Genomic DNA, 18100 nt, shown 5'->3' with positions numbered 1-18100 from the left:
ACATAACAAGATTAAACAACTGAGACATAAACTGAACAAGTTCCACAGACATGTGACTAACAGAAATTGAATAATGTGTCCCTGAACAAAGGGGGGATCAAAATCAAAAGTAACAGGCTGTATCTGGTGTGGCCACCAGCTGCATTAAGTACTGCAGTGCGTCTCCTCCTCATGGACTGCACCAGATTTGCCAGTTCTTGCTGTGAGATGTTAACCCACTCTTCCACCAAGGCACCTGCAAGTACCTGGAAATTTCTGGGGGGGAATGGCCCTAGCCCTCACCCTCCGATCCTACAGGTCCCAGACCTGCTCAATGGGATTGAAATCCGTGAACTTCGCTGGCCATGGCAGAACACTGACATTCCTGTCTTGCAGGAAATTACGCACAGAACGAGCAGTATGGCTGGTGGCATTGTCATGCTGGAGGGCCATGTCAGGATGAGCCTGCAGGAAGGGAACCACATGAGGGAGGAAGATGTCCTCCTTCTAACGCACAGCATTGAGATTGCCTGCAATGACAACAAGCTCAGTCCGATGATGCTGTGACACACCACCCCAGACCATGATGGACCCTTCACCTCCAAATTGAGTACAGGCCTCGGTGTAACGGTCATTCCTTCAACGATAAACGCGATTCCGACCATCACCCGTGGTGAGACAAAGCTTCAACTCGTCGGTGAAGAGCACTTTTTGCCAGTCCTGTCTGGTCCAGCGACGGTGGGTTTGTGCCTATAGGCGACGTTGTTGCTGTTGCCGGTGATGTCTGGTGAGGACCTGCCTTACAACAGGCCTACAAGCCCTCAGTCCAGCCTCTCTCAGCCTATTGCGGACAGTCTGAGCACTGATGGAGGGATTGTGCGTTCCTGGTGTAACTCGGATGTTGTTGTTGCCACCCTGTACCTGTCCCGCAGGTGTGATGTTCGGATGTACCGATCCTGTGCAGGTGTTGTTACACGTGGTCTGCCACTGCGAGGACGATCAGCTGTCCGTCCTGTTTCCCTGTAGCGCCGTCTTAGGCGTCTCACAGTACAGACAATACAATTTATTGCCCTGGCCACAACTTCAGTCCTCAAACCTCTTTGCAGCATGCCTAAGGCACATTCTCGCAGATGAGCAGGGACCCTGGACATCTTTCTTTTGGTGTTTTTAGTAGAAAGGCCTCTTTAGTGGCATACGTTTTCATAACTGTGACCTTAATTGCCTACCGTCGGTATGCTGTTAAGGTCTTAACGACCGTTCCACAGGTGCAAGTTCATTAATTGTTTATGGTTCATTGAACAAGCATGGGAAACAGAGTTTAAAATCCTTACAGTGAAGATCTGTGAAGTTATTTGGATTTTTACTAATTATCTATGAAAGACAGAGTCCTGAAAAAGGGACGTTTCTTTTTTCGCTGAGTTTATATATATATATTGTTGAAACACAAAACTTTGATCTACTGTAGGCATTAGTTTATCGGCCAAATATTTGGTCATATGGTTAAGCGTAGTAGGGAAATGGTCCCTTATAGCCAACAAGTAATACAGAATCCCTCAATTGCAACCATCAACTTTCTATACTATCGCTTTAAGGCATCAGGATTTTGACAGACGATGAATTGCTTGTGGTTAATTAGCCTACTAATGAACTTGAGGAACTTAAGTAAAGATGACACAAACATAATAAGCCAAGGTGTCACAGGAATTCACTTGACACACCGATAATGCTGCCAGCTAATATGATTTACCACTTTGGTAGTCACGAGTCTATCATACAAGGTGTTTTGACATTTGCCGACGAAACACACATCTGATTATCCCGAAACATGAATAATCATCAATACGTTCATAAATGAACGATGAAACAATGAGCTAATCTGGGGCATTGACAACTATTTGGAATACAAAAACAAAGACTATAGGGGGTTAAAAACAATCTGCTTTGTATTCTCTACTAACAATCCCGAGGCATCAAGATCTGCGTTTGCACATCAAACAGATGGAGGGGAAAGAAAATGAGCAACAAAACCAAACCAAACATCTATAACGGCCCCTCTATTCCGAGCAATACATACCTCGTCGCTGATCATATGTCTTCCCTGTCAAGACAGTCAACCAATCAGAGCTCTACCACACGGTTCCTTTGATGTGTTCGGGTCTGGAGAGAGCGACGTGATTGGCTGCGTCTCTCTACGGACCCAACACTCTTCTCTCCTCGCGAGTGCTTAAGCGCTGCCAAGCAAAGTGTAATATTAGTGTCATCTGCCTCCTCAATTGGAAATGTATTTTTACGTGGAAATTCCAATCTGTCATCGGTTTCCCGTCCGGGGAGCCTCTCCCAAGAAAGGGGCTTGACGAGCACCTCTAGCAGTTCTAATGCTGATGCACCTGACTCCTGGTGTCTAACTGGGAATATACTGGAAACGTTGCTTTGATTTCGACAAAGGCCATGTGGCTGACAGCAGTGAAATCTCTAGCTGTAATTCACTCTATGAAGTAGAGTACAGACCGATTACTCACATGCACTGGCGGCTGGGGTCAGGTGCTGTTTTTTCGTTTTTCCCCCCCGTTTTTTGTTAACACACCGCTTGACCCCCCCCATGTTTGTGTGTGTGTAAAGGAGCTTGACAGCTGGCCATCACGATGATAGATCAGAGAGAATTTGTCACAAGAGGTTTTGGCATGTTTGATGTGTGAATTGTGCCAACTGTATAGTCTGTTGAATAGTACCAACGGTCTGTCCATCGCCACACACAGTAAACTGGATCCACATATCGCATTCCGATTGGTGCATTGTGGCTGTCAAGTGAGACGCTCAACAGGGTGCGAGGAGAAACCGAGAGACTCAGACACACAGACACAAAGACATCAAGAGTCCCCTTACAGATAAATAACAACATAAAAATGGAAAAACATACAAGTAAATGAGCTGGCCTAGAAGCCATCGGGGGCCACGTGTCAAATTATGCATAGAAAGCAGGCCAAGACTGTGGGCCATCAGACAGTAGAAAAATAAAGAGGCCCTAATAGCTGGAGCCAGTGTATTGAGTTTCAGAGTGTAATGGGGCCGGCTATCAAGTCTGCCCTGGGAATCAATACGAGATTGGACCTCCGTGTTCCTGGTCTGTCCTAATGGAGCTTTTCCCCATTGTGTATCGTATGGCGCGTGTATTGATGGCCCCCATGCAGTATTTAAAGGGGGGAAGAAGCCGCCGGGAGCACTCGGGCTCCAGCGTAAACACTTTGCAGGTTAGGGCATCACAGGGATTGAAGGGCTTTAATATCATTCCTTTTCAGCAAAAACATTGGCAGAGAGAGTAATGGCAGAGATTGCGGCAATAAAGGTGTCATGTTAATGATGAATTTGCAGCTACCTGATGGAACATGACAACTTGGAGTCTAGAGAAAACATTGAGAAGGGGTGCTACTCTATTTAAATTACATTTCAGAACCACCTGGCAGGGCGATTATGTGCCTATATCAAACCCAGGCATTTCACTCAATGAATTTTGCTGCATCACATGATGGGGTATTGTGCTGTAGGTTGTTGCGCTAAGTCGAAAAATTTCTTTTAAGAACCATGTTTTAACTGCGTAAGCCGTGTTTTTGTCTTGGCTGGTAATTTTCTTACATGTCTTGTGCTTGCAACTTGTAGCAATACGGGTCTAACCCTACGTACTTTTATAGAAAATGGAAATGAATAACAGAACAAATGTTTCGATTTACCTAAAGTGACTTACATGCAATCTCTTCTTCGCCTAAACTCTTATTTGGCATGAAGAAACTTGTGCTCACCCTCAAGAACCAAAAACATTTTAATAAGTTGGTTCCATGTTTGGTTTTTCTATTGTCCTTGTACCTGAACACAAATAGCTAAACAAATAACTACAGCTCGGTACAGAGCTCCCAGTCAGAACAACATGACGTTCTGCACAAAGTCCCATGTAGCCAGCAAAAATACAAATCATGCTGTCTTGGGCTGTCCTTCTCGCCACAAATGAGGTGAGACTTATTTGCACTCAGCAATATTGCAATTCAGATTCCAAAACATCTAATACACAATTAAAGGAAAGAAGGCACAATACATTCTCTCAAATCAATGAGAATGAGTGAAGTGCTCAAAAGTTCTTCATCTCAAATATTGCTCTCATTGAGCCAATCATGTCACACAAAATCATCCCATGATCCACCAATTTATTATTTTTTATTTTATTTAACCTTTATTTAACTGGGCAAGTCAGTTAAGAACAAATTCTTATTTACAATGACGGCCTACCGAGGAACAGTGGGTTAAAGTGCCTTGTTCAGGGGCAGAAAGATATAATTTTACCTTGTCAGCTTGGGGATTTGATCCAGCAACCTTTTGGTTACTGGCCCAACGCTCTAACCACAAGGCTACCTGCCACCACAATGCATCCGCAAACCTCAAATCCCAAAAGCACACTGACGGAAAATGAAAATACACACATACCTCCCTTGGGAAATAGCTTTTTACAGTCACACTAGCAATATCCCTCAACCAATACATAGGTCTAAGCCGTACACAGGTCACGAGCCAATATACATTTTTGACATAATGGTTCTAGTTTGTGGGACATCAGACAGTTTTACAATGAGGAGATCTGATTAGCCTTTCTAATCTAATTTGACAGGTGGCCATTTGCCACCCTCATGAGGAAACTGTCACAGACAAAAGAAGCCAAAGGTAACAGCTGGAACCAATGACCTCTGTTAATAAGCCTCTTAATATATTACTGAAGACTAATGCTTGGATGCTGCGTCAGCTGTAGGTCTACTAGAGCTGGGACAAATAAACCAAAAATTCCCAACACCAACATTGAGTAAGTCGGTAATTTTGCTACCCAACGTTCCTGTAGATTGTTCTAAAACCATTATTTGGTTAACAGTAATAGCCTATGCATTATGTTGATTCCTGCAATGAAAGTATCTGCCAGTTCCTGTTTCGCTGTCGGCTGCTGTGTGAGCGAGCCACTCTTACTCCCTCTCCCCACTGTGCTCACGGAGGAGGGAGAAATGCATTCTGAGAAGCAAATTATGATCGTTGCTGAAAATGCAACTGAGGGAAAAAGACCGTTTTCAAAGCAACTACGGTTGTTCTAATTATAGAGAGTCACAAAGATGTCGGCAAAATCTCTGAAGAGCCATAAAGAAATATGATCATTCTGGATCCTATTTTGCCAGTTGCACATCAAAATACAATCTCAGTTGTCTTACCTGGCACTGGGGAAAAAATGGTCTCCTGCCACTAATTTAAAGTAACGGTCTATTAACACTAGAACCACTGGGCCACGGGGGACCCCCCTTCAAGCTAATGTGCAGTCATCCCGACTGCAACATTATAACAGTGTAATAAATACATGTGTTACTGTAGACTATATGTAAAAAAATAAAAAATAAATATATATATATTTAAAGTGTTCAATACATTCTATTCATGGAGTGCCTTTGCAACAACTATGGAACAGAGCACATACTGTATGCGTTGGAACGTGGTAACAGCTTATTTTTATAACAACATTTTAAAAAGTACCCCAACCACCAAGACGCACGATCAGCAAGACACTCGGTCAAATGATGAAAACATTAGTACCCTAAACACAAACATCAGTAGCCTAAACATAAGAGTGAAGTGTGCTTGATAAATAGTGAAAATCAGCACAAAAGCAATACTAGCATTATAACTAATATAAGTGTCGATATGACAGTAGTCAAAAATAGCAATTATTGTCAGCTCGTGCTTACATGGTGTGCTTCTTCCAGCAATGGCATCAGCTAGAGCATTTTTCATGTCACAAAAACAACGAAGGATGGTGAGTGTGTTGCTGATGTTTTTTGCTTGAGATGTTGGGCCTGCTCTCTCAGATTACATTTTGTGCTGATAATCATCTCTTAGCATGGTCACCGGCTTGTTCTATCTGAATGGTACGGTGCAGTCCCTTCCTCTCTCACCGTTTCGTTTCACTGCGGTTTCATTTGGTGGTGGCACAGCCACCCGCTCAGTGCGCACAGAGGCTCAGCAACAGAAGAATAATCATCAGAAATGTCATGATTATTTCTTCCCCACCATCTGAGTCGTTTTCATTCAGATTTTATGGCAATGCTAACACAGCATGTGCATCCATTCGTCTTGGTCTTCTTGCCATCGTAAATTACGCACGCTCTCACTGTGTACTCCAAGTTGGCCAGAGTAGACTGATAAAACTGATTGGATTTGGTGGACTGATATAGGGTCCATACCATTTTGAGATTATAAATTAGAATAGATCAATACAATAGCCTGCACTGTTCTTTATTCACAATTGGTGATTACATAACTATACATAGTTCGCTTCCTCTCACTCATCAACTCACCCATTCTCCCCCATCATACTTTAGTTCATTTATTTAATCTTGTGTGAAATTTATTTCAGTATAGTTGGGGTTCAGTTTCGAGGCAATTATCAGGGCGATTATCAACTGGGCACGGCACCTTCATGTCAGGAGGAGCGGAGCACGCCCTACTATCAGGAGGAGGGGAAATGAGGCAAAACCATTCAAAAAATGACATGCCCTACTAAAACTGGTTATAACTCCAGTTCTGTTTGTGATATTAAGATTCTAACAACGGCAGTGTGTTATATAGAATTATTTAGGAAAAGTCAAGGACGGAGGCAGGCATGACTTAAAAAATGACAGAGTCATAAAATAAATACATTCATGAGCAGTCGAAATGCCTGCTTTAAAAGTTCTAGTGTTAAAACATGTTTGTTTTTTATTGTTGTATTTATTGTTATTACAAAATAGCAAAAAATTGTTACATTTATGTTACATTTTATCCATATTGGCCAGGTCTAGCACCTTCCCCCCAAAAATGTTTTATCGTAATATATAGATGATTTATCATTATCACCAAAAATGTGTACATTTATCGCAATATGGATTTTTATCAATATCGCCCAGCTCTAATATCTACGGCAGGGCTACCCAACCCTCTTCCTGGAGATCTACCGTCCTGTGGGTTTTCAGTCCAACCCTAATTTAACACACCTGATTCTACTAATTAGCTGCTCAACAAGACCTTAACTAGCTGAATCAGATATGCTAAATTAGGGTTGGACTGAAAACCTACAGGACAGTAGATCTCCAGGAAGAGGGTTGGGCAGCCCTGATCTACGGTCTATAATTTAGGTCTCATTTGATTCAAGAGACTGCAGGGTTCAACCCGGGGAGAGTAGAGACGAATGAAACAGGTGATGCAATAAGATTCACCATAAAAAAACACCTCCCCCTTTGAAGGAGAATCATTGTTTCTTTGCCGCTGTAATGAACTTGTACAAAGAGTAAGGAGAACAACCTTGACAGTGGCTGTAAATTATTCAGAAGCCTTAAAATTGTTTTAGAAGACATTTTTAGACTTCAAAGTTGCAGCCACAGATATTTCAGCGTAGACAACACAGTTGGCCAAGAGCTTGCGTTCTCATCTTGGAATACCCACCATTGAAYCAAACCCTGTGCATTAATGTCCTGGACCTATAAGAAAGAAAGGTGATGTCCAGAAGATGACTTAAAAAATGCTCGGAATGTCAAAATCAAAATGTGCATGTCATTTTGAAAGTGGTAGGTTGATATACACTTGAGTGTAGCAGCCATTACAAATAAGAATTCAACCTAACTGTTGGGGCAGTGCACCTCAGAAACAAGAAGGGGATAATGTATTGAGAAAGGTCAGAATGCATACAAAGGGACAGTAATGGGGAGGACGTATGGACAAAGGACAGAATTCATACTGAAGGGACTGTCACAAAATGACAATTGTCCAACAATAACAATGTGGGTGGTCTCTCTGTTCTACTTTCTTCTCATAACATTTAACAGTGAGATGGGAGAATACTGCACCAGGATTATAAGGATATAGGGTTATAAGAAAGAAAACAACCCAGGAGAGACCCATTGTACAGTAGACTCTATATTGAATAATGATGAGACTGATCTAATTGCTGTCAAAGGAAAGCAGAAAATGATAAGAAATACACAAGGGACATAGACTAACTGCTCTATACCTGATTGTAAAGCACTTAAAAAGAAGACATACACTTGAAATTACATCTGGTAAATGCACAGATTACTTATCACAAGCATCCATTACGGTATTATATTTAGGCTTGAGCAGAGTATCACATTGCGTTCCAAGATGAGATATAATAAAGTTATGCAGACAATATGCATTTTAGTGCCTATTCAATTACAGGCTAATGTGCTGATTACCCAGTCGGGATAAAAAAAAAATACAGGTGGTAAAAATAACTTCCAGTAATTGCTTGCATTCACTCGTCGTTTCTTTGTAATTAGTCCGATTGTCGAAATGGATTGCTGCCCTACATAGTGCCTGGCTATAGAATTCACTTGTCTCTCTCCGGGTAGTTATGCGTTGAGGTGGAGATGGGAAGGTGTATGGGCAGACAGAGCATACAGAGGCTCTGATGTGCTTCACGCTGGTCCTCCTGTCATAGTCCATGGAGCCTGTAATCCAAAATGATTCTGGGGGGGAAAACACTTATGCTTATCTGGATTAACCTTCTATGCATTTATGTTATATTTCTCATCTTTTCCCCATACTCTCAGAGAATGGAGCAGCATGTGTCATATTAAATTCCCCATCCAGATGCCATTGTCTGCTCCCTTGAGATGTCCGGAGAGCATTAGGGGAGACCATAAAGACTGGTTAATGAATGAAATCAAAGGCTGTTGAATCTCAATAGGATCAATGTTGACACTGCTGGGAAGCTTGCATGCAATATTGATGATATCCTCTTATCATTGCATGTATGTATTGATTTAGATATACTATTCCGATGGAAATTCACTCCCTCCAAAAAGTCCTGGAAACATGTAAAGTAAAGATGATCGTTTAACCGTGGCTGCAGAGGCAGTGACATCATCCAGTCTACAGTCAAATACTGCCAGCACTAAGAAAAATAAACGTCTTGTTTCTGCTTTAAATCTCTCCTGGCCTCCCAGTGCCCAACATCAAATACCTGTCATTCAATGTTGAAAATGTATGAAACAAAGTAATGAAAAATAAATCCTCAAAATACTTTTTGACATCTGTGTCAAAACAGAGGCATTAGGTGCAAAACTGAAGTTTACATACAATTTAATGTCAAGCTGTGGAGAACAGACAGTCAGATTTTACTGTCCAATGGCTCTCTCTGAATGATCTTTGCAAGACTAGAACTATTTGTCAAAAAGACAAGAAAGATTCCAAAGTGTTTGATGTTGAAGGTGGCCCTTCCTTTGCCAAGAGTGTGCAAATCTGTCATCAAGGCAAAGGGTGGCTACTTTGAAGAATTTCAAATATAAAATACATTTTGATTTGTTTAACACTTTTTTGGTTACTACATGATTCCATATGTGTTATTTCATCGTTTTGATGTCTTCACTATTCTACAATGTAGAATATAGTAAAAAAAATATTTAAAAAACTTGAATGAGTAGGTGTCCAAACTTTTGACTGGTACTGCACCTCAATTACCTTGTACCCCTGCACATCACCTAGATACTGTTAACCCATGTATATAGCGAAATTATAGTTACTCTTTACTTTATTTAGTAAAAAGAATGAAAAACCCTTGAATGAGTAGGTGTGTCCAAACTTTTGACACATATACATACAGTTGAAGTCGGAAGTTTACATACACTTAGGTTGGAGTCACTAAAACTCGTTTTTCAACCACTCCACAAATATCTTCTTAACAAACTATATTTTTGGCAAGTCGGATAGGACATCTACTTAGTGCAACAATTGTTTACAGACAGATCTTTTCACTTATAATTCACTGTATCACAATTCCAGTGAGTCAGAAGTTTACATACACTAAGTTGACCTTTAAACAACTTGGAAAATTCCAGAAAATGATGTCATGGCTTTAGAAGCTTCTGATAGGCTAATTGACATACTTTGAGTCATTTGAGTCAATTGTAGGTGGATGTATTTCAAGGCCTACCTTCAAACTCAGTGCCTCTTTACATGACATCATGAGAAAGTCAAAAGAAATCAGCCATGACCTCAGAAATAAAAGTGTAGACCACCACAAGTCTGGTTCATCCTTGGGAGCAATTTCCAAACGCCTGAAGGTACCACGTTCATCTGTACAAACAATAGTACACAAGTATAAACACCATGGGACTACGCAGCCGTCATACCACTCAGGGAGGAGACGCGCTCTGTCTCCTAGAGATGAACGTAATTTGGTGCGAAAAGTGCAAATCAATCCCAGAAAAACAGTAAAGAACCTTGTGAAGATGCTGGAGGAAACCGGTAAAAAAGTATCTATATCCACAGTAAATCGAGTCCTACATTGACATAACCTGAAAGGCCGCTCAGCAAGGAAGAAGCCACTGCTCCAGAACCGCCATAAAAAAGCCAGACTACGGTTTGCAACTGCACACGAGGACAAAGATCGTACTTTTTGGAGAAATGTCCTCTGGTCTGATGAAACAAAAATAGAACTGTTTGGCCATAATGACCATCGGTATGTTTGGAGGAAAAAGGGGGATGCTTGCAAGCTGAAGAACACCATCCCAACCGTGAAGCACGGGGGTGGTAGCATCATGTTGTAGGGGTGCTTTCCTGCTGGAGGGACTGGTGCACTTCACAAAATAGATGGCATCATGGGGCTGGAAAATTATGTGGATATATTGAAGCAACATCTCAAGACATCAGTCAGGAAGTTAAAGCTCAGTCGCAAATGGGTCTTCCAAATGGACAATGACCTCAAGCATACTTCCAAAGTTTTGGCAAAATGGCTTAAGGACAATAAAGTCAAGGTATTGGAGTGGCCATCACAAAGCCCTGACCTCGAATCCTATAGAAAATTAGTGGGCAGAACTGAAAAGCGTGTGCGAGCAAGGAGCCTACAAACCTGAGTCAGTTACACAGCACCTGTCAAGAGGAATATGCAAAATTCACCCACTTATTGTGGGAAGCTTGTGACAGGCTACCGAAACGTTTGACCCAAGTTAACATATTTCTGACATGACCCTCTAGCATGCCAATGCCACCAGGCATACTGCTTGTATTGTGTGTGATTTTTGCAAGACAGGATGTCAGTGTTCTGCCATGGCCAGTGAAGAGCCGGATCTCAATCCACATTGAGCACGTCTGGGCCTGTTGGATCGGAGGGTGAGGGCTAGAATCATTCCCCCAGAAATGTCCGGGAACATGCAGGTGCCTTGGTGGAAGAGTGGGGTAAAATCTCACAGCAAGAACTGGCAAATCAGGTGCAATCAATGAGGAGGAGATGCCTCCAGTACTTAATGCAGCTGGTGGTCACACCAGATACTGACTGTTACTTTTGATTTTGATCCCCCTTCGTTCAAGGAGACACATTATTCAATGTCGTGGAAGTTATTCAGTTTATGTCTCAGTTGTTGAATCTTAAGTTCATACAAATATTTAAAAAAGGTTATGTATAATCCAAGATGGCGTAGCAGTCGGACGTGTGTTTGTATGTTCCTGTGAGCGTGTAAATAGTAAATAGTAAATAGTCTTCGTATTTTTCGTATACATTTCGTACATATTTTAATTTCACTTTCCATCTAGGAACTGAATATACATTCTACATTCCGCCTCACCCAATGTGGTACGGAACCTGCTATTTTTTTTATACTTTAGAAACCGTAACCCCCAAGCAGAAGCTAGCCAGATAATAGCTACTAGCTAGTAGTCAGTTAGCCACTGCTGCGGTCTTCACCCTCAACTCGGACACAGCCAGCTTCAATACCGGCCAATACCTGCCAGTCTGCAAGGCGATATCAACCCAGAGCATATAGGACTGCTTTTTCTCTACCACATCACCGGATTCCTGACGCAAGCTCTGGACAATTACACCGTATCATCACAGCTAGCTAGCTGCAACCGAGTGGCTACTACTAGCTCACACTCTGTCCCGAAGCAAGCACCAGTTAGCCTTGAGCTAGCCTTGAGCTAGGCCCATCTGCCGGCTAGCTGCAAGCGCGATATCAACCAGAGCATATAGGACTGCTTTTTCTCTACCACATCACCGGATTCCTGACGCAAGCTCTGGACAATTACACCGTATCATCACAGCAGCTAGCTGCAACCGAGTGGCTACTACTGGCTAACACCACTGTCCCGAAGCAAGCACCAGTTAGCCTTGGCTAGCCTCGAGCTAGGCCCATCTGCCGGCTAGCTGCAAGCGCGATATCAACCAGAGCATATAGGACTGCTTTTTCTCTACCACATCACCGGATTCCTGACGCAAGCTCTGGACAATTACACCGTATCATCACAGCTAGCTAGCTGCAACCGAGTGGCTACTACTGGCTAACACCTCTGTCCCGAGCAAGCACCAGTTAGCCTTGAGCTAGCCTCGAGCTAGGCCATCTGCCGCTAGCTGAAGAGCTAGCGCCACTGCCACTGCCACGAAGCTAGCACCAGTTAGCAAACACAATTCTACAATCACAACTCTCTTTCGCCATCGCCATCTGGCTTGATTCTCTGTCGACACAACCACGTCTGAGCAGACCCCCTCCGTCTGAGCAGACCACCCCCGGGCTACTAACTTTATACGCCGCGTGCTAGCTTAGTGGAGGCTCCTCTGCTCCATCTACGGCTGCCCCTGGACACTATGATCACTGGCTACATAGCTGATGCATGCTTGACTGTCCATTAATTCACGGTACTCCATTCTGTTTATTTGGTTTTACCTGTCGGCTCTGTGCTTTAACTCAGGATCTGTGTGTAGTTAATCCGACCCTCTCTGCCTAGTCGTCGCCATTTTTACCTGTTGTTGCTGTGTTAGACTAACACCCTGTTATTGTCTGCTGTTATCTTACCTGTTGTTTTAGCTAGCTCTCCCAATCAAGACCTGCAATCACTTTATGCCTTATTGTATGTTCTCTCAAATATCAATATGCTTGCATACTGTTGTTCAGGCTAGTTTTCATATCATTGTTTTGGTTTGCAATGGACCCTGTAGTTCCACTCTCCGTACCTCTGATACCCCCTTTGTCCCACCCCCACACATGCGGTGACCTCACCCATTGAGACCAGCATGTCCAGAGATACAACCTCTCTTATCATCACCCAGTGCCTGGGCTTGCCTCCGCTGTACCCGCGCCCTCCATACCCCTGTCTGCACATTATGCCCAGAATCTATTCTACCACGCCCATAAATCTGCTCCTTTTATTCTTTGTCCCAACGCTCTAGGCGACCAGTTTTGATGCCTTTAGCCGCACCCTCATCCTACTACTCCTCTGTTCCTCGGGTGATGTGAAGGTAAACCCAGGCCCTGCATGTCCCAGTCACCCTCATTTGTTGACTTCTGCGATCGAAAAAGCCTTGGCCTCATGCATGTCAACTCAGAAGCCTCCTCCTAGTTTTGCTTACTCACCGCTTTAGCAACTCTGCCAATCCTATGTCCTTGCCGTGTCCGAATCCTGGCTTAGGAAGGCCACCAAAAATTCTGAAGATTTCCATACCCAACTTAACACTTTCCGTCAAGATAGAATGCCAAAGGGGAGGAGTTGCAATATACTGCAGAGATAGCCTGCAAAGTTCTGTCATACTTTCCAGGTCTATGCCCAAACAGTTCGAACTTCTAATTTTAAAAAATTAATCTCTCCAGAAATAAGTCTCTCACTGTTGCGCCTGCTACCGACCCCCTCAGCTCCCGCTGTGCCTGGACACCATCTGTGAATTGATCGCTCCATCTAGCTTCAGAGTTTTGTTCTGTTAGGTGACCTAAACTGGATATGCTTAACCCGGCAGTCCTACAATCCAAGCTTGATGCCCTCAATCTCACACAAATCATCAAGGAACCCACCAGGTACAACCCTAAATCCGTAAACATGGGCACCCTAATAGACATTATCCTGACCAACCTCCTCCAAATACACCTCTGCTGTCTTCAATCAAGATCTCAGCGATCACTGCCTCATTGCCTGTATCCGCCACGGGTCCGCGGTCAAACGACACCCCTCATCACTGTCAAACGCTCCCTAAAACACTTCTGCGAGCAGGCCTTTCTAATCGACCTGGCCCGGGTACCCTGGAAGGATATTGACCTCATCCCGTCAGTTGAGGATGCTGGTCATTCTTTAAATGTTACTTCCTCACCATATTAGACAAGCATGCTCCGTTCAAAAAATGCAGAACCAAGAAAGATATAGCCTTGGTTCACTCCAGACCTGACTGCCCTCGCCAGCACAAAAACATCCCTGTGGCGAACTGCAATAGCATCGAAGAGCCCCGCGATATGCCCAAGTTCAGGGAAGTCAGGAACCAATACACGCAGTCAGTCAGGAAAGCAAAGGCCAGCTTTTTCAAGCAGAAATTYGCATCCTGTAGCTCTAACTCCAAAAAGTTCTGGGATACTGTAAAGTCCATGGAGAACAAGAGCACCTCCTCCCAGCTGCCCACTGCACTGAGGCTAGGTAACACGGTCACCACCCCAACCTTGGCCAAGTATCAAATACTTGTTCTCCCCACTGTATATATATACATATGCATACATACATACATATATAAACGATTATTTTAGCTTGAAAGGGCAGATATTTTATGGAATATCTACATACAGTGGTTCCTCCTTTAAAAGTTGCAGCGCACTGCGGCCCAGCTTATTTAAGTGTGAACCACTGGCACCATTAATGCTTGTTAGTGCTAGTTTGACCACCAGAGGGCATCTTTGGGGCATCTTTGAGAAGTATTTGATAGCCTTCAATAATGGCTGTACTAGAGAATGTGGGCACGCGGGACAGGAAGGAAGGAGTAGGCTGTCCTACTGCAGCGAAAACTGGCTCTAACCAGAATAGAAAGAGGAGTGGAAGGCCCCGGTGCACAACTGAGCAAGAGGACAAGTACATTAGAGTGTCTAGTTTCAGAAACAGACGCCTCACAAGTCCTCAACTGGCAGCTTCATTAATTCGTACCCGCAAAACACCAGTCTCAACGTCGACAGTGAAGAGGCGACTCCGGGATGCTGGCCTTAAAGGCAGAGTTGCAAAGAAAAAGCCATATCTTAAACTGGACAATAAAAATAAACAATTAAGATGGGCAAAAGAACACAGACACTGGACAGAGGAACTCTGCCTAGAAGGCCAGCATCCCATAGTCGCCTCTTAACTGTTGTCGTTGAGACTGTTGTTTGCGGGTACTATTTAATGAAGCTGCAAGTTGAGGACTGGGGGCCTCCCACTCCTCTTTCTATTGTTGTACGAGATCTTCCGTTTCTTGGCCATTTCTCGCATAGAATAGCCTTCATTATTCAGAACAAGAATAGACTGACGAGATTCAGAAGAAAATTCTTTGTTTCTGGACATTTTGAGCCTGTAATCGAACCCACATGCTGATGCTCCAGATACTCAACTAGAAGGCCAGTTTTATTGCTTCTTTAATCAGAACCACAGTTTTCAGCTGTGCTAACATAATTGCAAAAGGGTTTTCTAATGATCAATTAGCCTTTTAAAATGATAAACTTGGATTAGCTAACAGAACATGCCATTGGAACACAGGAGTGATGGTTGCTGACAATGGGCCTCTATACACCTATGTAAATATTCCTTTAGAAATCAGCCGTTTCCAGGAACAATAGTCATTTACAACATCAACAATGTCACTGCATTCCTGATCAATTTGATGTTATTTTAATGGACAAAAAAATTGCTTTTCTTTCAAAAACAAGGACATTTCTAAGTGACCCCAAACTTTTGAACGGTAGTTTAAGTATTTAGACTTTGCTGTGAGACTCAAAATTGAGCACAGGTTCATCCTGTTTCTATTGATCCTCCTTGATATGTTTCTACAACTTGATTGGAGTCCACCTGTGGTAAATTCAATTGATCGGACATGATTTGGAAAGGCACACAGCTGTCTATATAAGGTCCCACAGTTGACAGTGCATGTCAGAGCAAAAACCAAGCCATGAGGTCCGTAGAGCTCCGAGACAGGACTGTGTCGAGGCACAGATCTGGGGAAGGGTACCAAAAAAATTCTGCAGCATTGAAAGTCCCCAAGAACACAGCGGCCTCGATCATTGTTAAATGGAAGAAGTTTGGAACAACCAAGATTCTTCCTAGAGCTGGCCACCTGGCCAAACTGAGCAATCTGGGACAAGAGCCTTGGTCAGGGAGGTGACCAAGAACCCGATGATAACTCTGACAGAGCTCCAGAGTTCCTCTGTGGATATGGGAGAACCTTCCAGAAGAACAACAATATCTGCAGCACTCCACCAATCAGTCCTTAATGATAGTGGCCACTCCTCAGTAAAAGGCACATGACAGCCTGCTTGGAGTTTGAGAACCAAGATTCTCTGGTCTGATGAAACCAAGATTGAACTCTTTGGCCTGAATACCATCCAGGCCAAAACCTGGTACCATCCCTACGGTGAAGCATGGTGGTGGCATCATTATTCTGTGGTGATGTTTTCCAGAGGCAGGGACTGATGAAAACCTGCTCCAGAGCACTCAGGACCTCAGACCGGGGCGAAGGTTTGTGGTGAAATCCTGCACGGAGCGTTCACCGTGCGCTGCCACTTTAAGAGCGCATCATTAGTAAGGAAGGAGGAAATAAAGACAGCTTTCTGGGGAGGAGCTCTTGGGTGGCGCGACAGTTTGATTATGTGTGCTATGCTGCAGAAGTTTTGTTTGTTTTCAGCGTGTGTAGTTTATAAAGTATTTAACTCAATCATCRGTGTGACCGCTCTAGGTCGTGGTTGTTTTCGTTTGGGACCGCGCCGGTTATGGATCGCATGGATTAGTAGCAACATTGTTACGAAGCTTTGACATACAAACCAACAAACCATCGGACGGTCAGACAGTACACCGGCACGCCTGAAGACCACAGCTAAGATCTCTCTTGTTCTCTTTCTCTCTTCCCTCTATCGTTCCAGTGCTTTACCCTGCAACAGACTTTCTATTTTTCAAATGCACTTCCCATTGAAGTTCATTAGAGCTGGACTATTAATTCCCTGCCAGAAGTATTTGGGTGGACATTTTAGTGAAAAGGGAGGTTGCTTGCAAGTTGTGTATTGTTATTTGAACTGTATTGAGGTGGGGTGTACTATGGACATGTGGCCGAGAAGATTGTGGACATTTTTAAGGCCTTTGTTGTGTCTATGAACACCCCCCACATTCATACCCTCTGCACTCCTCCACTGGAAGATAATACAGATTACTGCAAATCCTCTGTTGATGACTGGGTTCTTTCTTGTATGAAGTTGCTATTCAATTGCTCTGTCATTATTATTATTATTATTGTATGATGTATTCTTGGTGGGGTTACCCCTGTGCTGTGATGTGGGTTTTATAGGGTGTGTATTCTCTTTTCTCTCCACTGCCTATCTGGTAAACAGGCTACACTCTAGGCAGTCTCTTCTGCTGATGTGTGTGGGTCTGGTAATGGTACTCTCTCTATTCTACTCTTTTCCTTTCGGCATGGTTAATACCTGCCTGGCGCCCGAACAAAATCTTTATCTTTATCCCTCTCTAATAAATACCGCTGCAGGTTCACCTTCCAACAGGACAACGACCCTAAGCACATAGTCAAGACAATGCAGGAGTAGCTTCAGGTCTCTGAATGTCCTTGAGTGGCCCAGTCAGAGCCCAGACTTGAACCCGATCAAACATCTCTGGAGAGACCTGAAAATACCTGTGCAGCGACGCTCCCCATCCAACCTGACAGAGCTTGAGAAGATCTGCAGAGAAGAATGGGAAAAACTCCCCAAATACAAGTGTGCCAAGCTTGTAGCATAATACCCAATAAGACTCGAGGCTGTAATCACTGCCAAAGGTGCTTCAACAAAGTACAGAGTAAAGGGTCTGAATACTTATGCAAATGTAATATTTCCACTTTTTTATATATATATATACAGTGGGGAGAAGAAGTATTTGATACACTGCCGATTTTGCAGGTTTTCCTACTTACAAAGCATGTAGAGGTCTGTAATTTTTATCATAGGTACACTTCAACTGTGAGAGGCGGAATCTAAAACAAAAATCCAGAAAATCACATTGTATGATTTTTAAATAATTAATTTGCATTTTATTGCATGACATAAGTATTTGATCACCTACCAACCAGTAAGAATTCCGGCTCTCA

The 18100-nt window shown here is 43.2% G+C and overlaps 1 protein-coding gene across 1 annotated transcript in view; it reads right to left on the bottom strand.

Moving 5' to 3' along the window:
• LOC111981035 (transmembrane protein 132E) overlaps positions 1–18100 on the bottom strand; it is a 381967-nt gene that overhangs the window by 158295 nt on the left and 205572 nt on the right. The window lies entirely within an intron of this gene.

The sequence above is a fragment of the Salvelinus sp. IW2-2015 genome, linkage group LG20 (genome assembly GCF_002910315.2).
Source record: "Salvelinus sp. IW2-2015 linkage group LG20, ASM291031v2, whole genome shotgun sequence".
Classification (NCBI taxonomy): domain Eukaryota; kingdom Metazoa; phylum Chordata; class Actinopteri; order Salmoniformes; family Salmonidae; genus Salvelinus; species Salvelinus sp. IW2-2015.
Note: the sequence above shows the minus strand (reverse complement) of the source record. Positions and strands in the feature narration are given on the sequence as shown.